The 6,183-nt window shown below is 35.6% G+C and overlaps 1 pseudogene; it reads right to left on the bottom strand.

Moving 5' to 3' along the window:
- Positions 1-3,615: 3,615 nt before the first annotated feature.
- On the bottom strand, positions 3,616-4,882 carry LOC101434997 (pantothenate kinase 3 pseudogene; annotated as a pseudogene).
- Between the last annotated feature and the right edge of the window lie 1,301 nt (positions 4,883-6,183).

Here is a 6,183-nt window from a genome sequence, read left to right as displayed (position 1 = left end):
ACACTTTGATATGTGTACCTATTATTTCATGGCAAATCAAATCAAATATTAAGGACAGATTATTATTTAAGAAAGGCAATATATTTCTAATATCTTGTTTACATGTACCATAAAAGAGTAAGTCAAATGCAAAATAATGTACACTACTTTTTCTGGTCATTAACCTTTATCAGTTCTGACATGGCTTTTAAAAGACAGAATTTCTAAACTACATTCTCAAATGCAAGACTAAAGAGCTCAACAGAAAAAAAAATTACGCTAAGACAAATATGAGAAGATTTTTGTCTACAATGAGCAAAGTGGTTGTAAAGGACATTCAGGAACTACTATGCCTGGTTAGACCTTCTAGCAAAGAATGCAACCTTAGAAATAAAGGCAAGAGTACCACTGGTCAAACAGGAAACCTTTCCACATTTAGCTACTTCATCCTGCTTACAGAAATAAGACTGCATTTCAGGAACCAGTACTTACAAATCAGCAATCACATTTGCACTCAGGAAGCTTTTAAGAGATTAATATTTGGCAACTAATCAGAAGCTCTCAGAGGCTTTCAATTATTAGATACAATAATTGGCAACTGGCATAGAATTTCGCAAAACTAAGAAACAACCTATTTTCCAGTTATTTAAATTGGATAAGCTGAGTAAAATGGAATGCCCAAGTTGACAGGCAAGCAACTCTGCTCAGACTTTGCCTGTGGAGAAGTAGTGAAATATATTAAAACTAATATATTAGTTCTAAAAAGTCTCAAACTAAAAGGCAATCTTTTGGGGGATGCTAAATCTCATGTTCCTTACCACACCTGAAAGTAAAGTGACAGTACTCCTTGTATTTTATAGAGGGTCTAAGAATGAAAATTAAGTCCAAAAGTTATAAAGAGGAGAAAAAGATTCTCTTGTTCATCGAAAATTCAACAAAGAATTAAAAGGTCTCTTTAATCCTCTAAAATTAGCTCATCAAGGTTCAATTAGATTAAGTTAGGGGGTGGTTTTAGTCACTGGAATCATAAAATTTGCTTCAATGAAGAATATATATACATTTTGGGATTCCTGGCAACTGCCAGGATATATGTATGTCTTGGGCAACTTTATTTACCAGTATCATTGGAAAAAAAAAAAATGGACATGATGAGATGGCAGGATGCAATATAAGATATTTTTTGCCTGGTCAGAAATAAAACTTGTTGTGTAAAATAAACTAGCCCAAATGAGTGACTTCTTACCTACTTTTCTATATTAAAAAAATAAGGTTCTCATGTTTTCTTTCTCAAAATTTTTTAAAAAGCACATATCCAGTTCATGGACACAACAGTGTTCATTTTAAAGAGCTAGTTCTAGAACTGTGCTGTCCAATACTGAGCTCTTGAATTGTGGGTTATCTGAATTGATGTTCTGTTAGTATATTTACAATGATTTCAAAGACTAAGTGGGAAAAAAAAGTAAAATGCCTCCTTAATTTTTTTATATTGACTATAAGTTGAAATGATAGTATTGAATTTAGTATTGTATTGGGTTGAAAAATATATTATTAAAGTGAATTCATTAACCTTTTTCTTTTTACTTTTTTAATATGCCTACTAGAAAAGTTTAAATTATAGGTGGCTCACATTGTATTGGACAGCATTATTCAAGAACACAGCATTAACGCTTTACATGGACTGGGATTTAAAGCCCGACGATGGCATGCTTAGAGAAATTTCAAGACATACAATCGTGGCAGCCTCCATCTTAGTTCTGTGTTTTTACTATTCCAGTAATTCTAGGTTATACATGAGAAAAGCTAAGAGCAACACTAGTAAGATTATCCATTTTACATGCATTTTAGCTGGTTAATTTCAGTTTCAAAGAACCACAGTATGAACTATGGTCCTGAATTAACCAAAGAAAAATGATCAAATTAATTTAAAATTAAATAGACTTTGACAGTTACATTCTTTGTCAAGACTGTTCAAACCTTTTGTTGCTAATGTGTAGAATCTTCCATAGGTACACAGCTTGAAGTTGGTATTATTAAAAAATAAGATCCTTAATTATACAGAAGCCCAAATCAGAATAAACTGAATCAATATGGCATTTTGGCTGAAGAACCTAGTCATTGCAAAGGAAATGGTAAAGTAATAAGTGTGAAGTTACTGAAGGATTTTAAAATGTCCACCAACTGTCATAAATTCAAAGTTACAAAAATTCTAAATTTTACATAATTTTCCCTCTTAATACTTATGCATTTTATCCATGTTTATCTGTTTAGATGAACAAACTGAACTTTATGTATTTGACCACAATATTTAGAAAGTACATGGAGAAATGTTTTTATCAAGCACCCCAGAGTCTACTGAAAACTGCTCTCTACTGAGCAAATTTGAGCAAAATTGTGGTCTGTAAAAACACAAAGTAATACATTTTTCTTTGTGTAATGTAAACAATTTTTAAGCTCTTCAAAGCAAATCCAGATTTACTGGTACTTTATGGAGGTGAGTTTTTTCCCATGTGTTTCTACTTTCTAAACCATGAATAACAGACATGAACTATTTCACTAAACTACTGAACCTCCAAAATGTTACTGCCAAAGTAAAAATCTGAAGCATTTTATAACGTTATAAAAAGTAATGACTTCAAAATAGACAAATTCCAAGGCAAAATTATTTTTTACAAATTTTGGAACAGTAATGCTTTTACTACCAGAATGTATAAAACACTGATCATTTTATAATTCTGCAATACTGCCTCCAACTCCCAAAGTTTCAAAACAAACTCATCTTTCAGAATTTCATAACATATTTTTCAGAATAAATGTGGTTTTGTTGTTGTTTTCCAAAATAGAATAAAGCCTTTAGCTTTGATAGTTCAGAGCTAATAAAAAGGAATGACTAAATGCAGGCCTGAAATAAATGAAAGAGCACTAATCTCTACCCATACACTGAAGCCATATTCTGTTAGAATATTCCTTTGACCTCATTAAACACACTCCCCAATAAGTAAGCCTCCAATTTCTAAATAACAGGAATTTTGAAATGCATTAATTAACTCATAAAATAAAGAAAGTGCAATATCACCAAATAGGTGCATTTTCTAGGACTCGTTTTAAAATTCAGCCTAAAATTTAACAATATTTCAATTTAACTATGGCATATGAGAAAGGTTATACTTCTGGGAAAAGATCACATAAACATGCTTTTTTAAAGGAAGACTGTCAGAAAAACTACAATAATGAATGACTGATATATTCTTCACATTTCTAATATCAGGTAAATATGATCATCTTTGATTGCCATTTCAAAATTTTTTGATTCAGGCTATGTTACTGTCTTCTCAGTAGTAACCAAAACATACATAAAACAGACTTGAAACAAATATTTAGAATCAATTATTTTCGCAGGATAAACATTTCCAAGATTTTAAGATCTGTTTGAGCACACAGTACTGCAATGCAGCCTACATAAAATAAATAGAAAATCTTTTAGAGAGGAAGCTCACTAATCAGGCTGCACTGCCTTTAAGGATATAACACTGGTTATATACAAAAGGGAAAGTATTTCAATTACAAATACTTCATGTTACTGAATGCTGTCTTTTCATACGGCAACATTCAGCAGCTTACCACTTTGACATTTAAAAACCAACAGGAATAGTGCTACTCTTTTATCCTTTGGTTTCCAGTGATGAAAAATGCAGTAATAATGCCTCTGGTATCAGTTCCTCTTGGATGACATGTTAGCAGACAGAAATCTAATGTTTTAGCTGAAATTTGGTAGTCCAAGAAGTGCACCTACTGCTCCAAAGTAACCCTCATGTTCTAGAAACAACGCTTTCAGTTGACCTTTTGACCAATAATCCAGTGCATATGCCAAAAGTTTCATTGAGAAAGTATTGACACGTAAAAAATTTCCAACAAAGACAACTCTGTTTATTTTCTCATTAACAGCACACATCCGTGCCACAGAACCAATGTTATTGGTAATAGTAACTAAAGTAGCTCTTGCCAGATCTTCTTTACTAACAGATTCTCGCTTCTCCTTATAAATCATATTACCAAAACTAGATGCTACAGTCCAACCTGGCAGACCAAATCTTTCATAATCTCCTCCATAAATATCACGGACCAGTTTGTCAGCTTGGGGGCTGTCACCTTTGGATGCCATTTCAAGAGCCTCTTCAAAACTTTCACAGCCAGTTAATAAGCTGCATAAACCCAGAAAGGTACCCTCACCAAGGCTTGTCCCGGTTACTCGTTTATAGTTGTTTTTGGAATGGACTGCTAAAATACTGACTCCTGAACCAATGTTCACTACTAGAAGTGGCTAGGGATCATCCAGGTTAAAAGGCATCTTTTGGCATTGCTCAAGTTCTGAGGCATTAGCAAAATAATAGCACTCTGCTTGTCCATTGAAACTGACAGAATCTATATACAGCAAGCCCTTTACAAGGCAGTCAAGTTCATCCAGTTTGTGCAGGTGGAGGTTTCCAATTGTACGAAAATCTTCTTCAAACTTGTAAGCACCACCTCCTGTAGCACATAGCACCGTATGTAATGTTGAGAAGTTTTTATCTCTTCCCATTTGGATAAAAGTAGGCAGGTCCTGGGTTGGAAATCTGATAAAGTGCAAGTTCCCTCTTCGGCCAAAAAGTGTCAAATCCTTCAGTTCAAGATGTACATCTCGAGGGCCAGTGGATCCATATGCTACATGAGAAGTCAAATATTTCCGGATACTTTTTAGGCTCTCAACTTCTTCTTGTTCTTCTTCTGCTGTGATATCAATAGGTTCAAAATATGAAAGTTTTACTAGAGTTCCCCCAATGTCCATGCCAAACCATGGGAAAGAGGGTTTCTTGGCATCCTTGGTCTTCATGTCGTCGGCCTAAAGGGCGAGAGGCAGATTCTGGTCCGCCGCACGGCGGGGAGGTGGCGGCGACTCCAGCGGTGGCCCGGCCGTGCGTTAAGGCCCGGCCGGTCCCGCCCCTCAGGCCAGGCGGGGCGGGCCTGGGGCGGGGCGGCGGCGCCTAAGGCGACGCCTGGCCCTGGGGGAGACCTCCCACCTCCATAAAGGCCTGCCGGGACCAGGCGAGCTGGGAAGGCCGCGGACTCGCCGCTCCGGGGCCCTCCACAGCTGCTCGAAACAAAAGGCCCCGGTTCCGGGAGCCGCCGCCTCCGCCGCCCTGAGAAGCAGCCCGCCCCTGCATTTCTTGTAATGGCTAATAATGTTGAATATCTTTTCTTAAACTTATCGTCCATTTGCATAAATTCTTTGGAGAAATGTCTAATCAAATCCTTGGTCCATTTTTTAAATGGATTGTTTGTTTTTTTGTTGTTGAGTTGTAGGTGTTCTTTATATATTCTGGCTATTAAACCTTTATCAGATATACAAGTTCCAAAAATTTTTTTTCCATTCTGTGGATTGTTTTTTCATTTTGTAAATAAAGTCCTTTGATATACAGAAGTTTTTAATTTTGATGAAGTACACTTTATTTTTTCTTTTGTTACTTGTGCTTTTGGTGTAAAGTCTAAAAATCCTTTGCTTATTGCAAGTGCCTGAAGATATTTCCCTGTGTTCTCTTGAAATAATAGTATAGAATTAGCTCTTGTTTTCAGGTCTTCAATCCATTTTTAATTAAGATTTGAATATGGAGAGAACTAAGGATCCACATTCATTCTTTTGCAAGTAGATGACCATTTTTTGAAGAGACTATTCTTTCTCCATTGAATGTACTTGAGAATCTCGGGGAAAATCAACTGGCTATAGATGGATGTGTGGCTTTATATCTGGGCTTTCACATCCATTCCACTGCTCTGTATGTCTATCCTTACGCCAGTACCACGCTGTTTTAATTACTCTAGCTTTTTCGTAATTTGTGAAAACAGGAAATGTGAGACTTGTTTTAAGGATTAATTTATTTCTTGTATTTAAAATTTCCATCACAATACTGGCATATAACAAATTTCCTCCCTCCCTCCCTCCCATTTCATTAAATATTTTTTATGGCAAACAACTGGCATCTTTCCAACCACAAAATCATAAATTGGAATTCTGAGAAACTGTGAAAGAGTGGCCAGTAAGAAATATCCCTGTAGTGGACACGTAGAATAAGCTTCTTAAATATACAGCACTTACTATTTGGATGCCATATGGTTCTGTCAGCTTGTCCTGTGCTGTAAAATTATGACTTTCTATTTCATTGTTTTTGTAGG

This window comes from Dasypus novemcinctus, chromosome 12 (genome assembly GCF_030445035.2).
Source record: "Dasypus novemcinctus isolate mDasNov1 chromosome 12, mDasNov1.1.hap2, whole genome shotgun sequence".
Taxonomy (NCBI): Eukaryota; Metazoa; Chordata; class Mammalia; order Cingulata; family Dasypodidae; genus Dasypus; species Dasypus novemcinctus.
The sequence above is the reverse complement of the archived record's forward strand: the minus strand, read 5'-3'. Positions and strand labels throughout refer to the sequence as shown.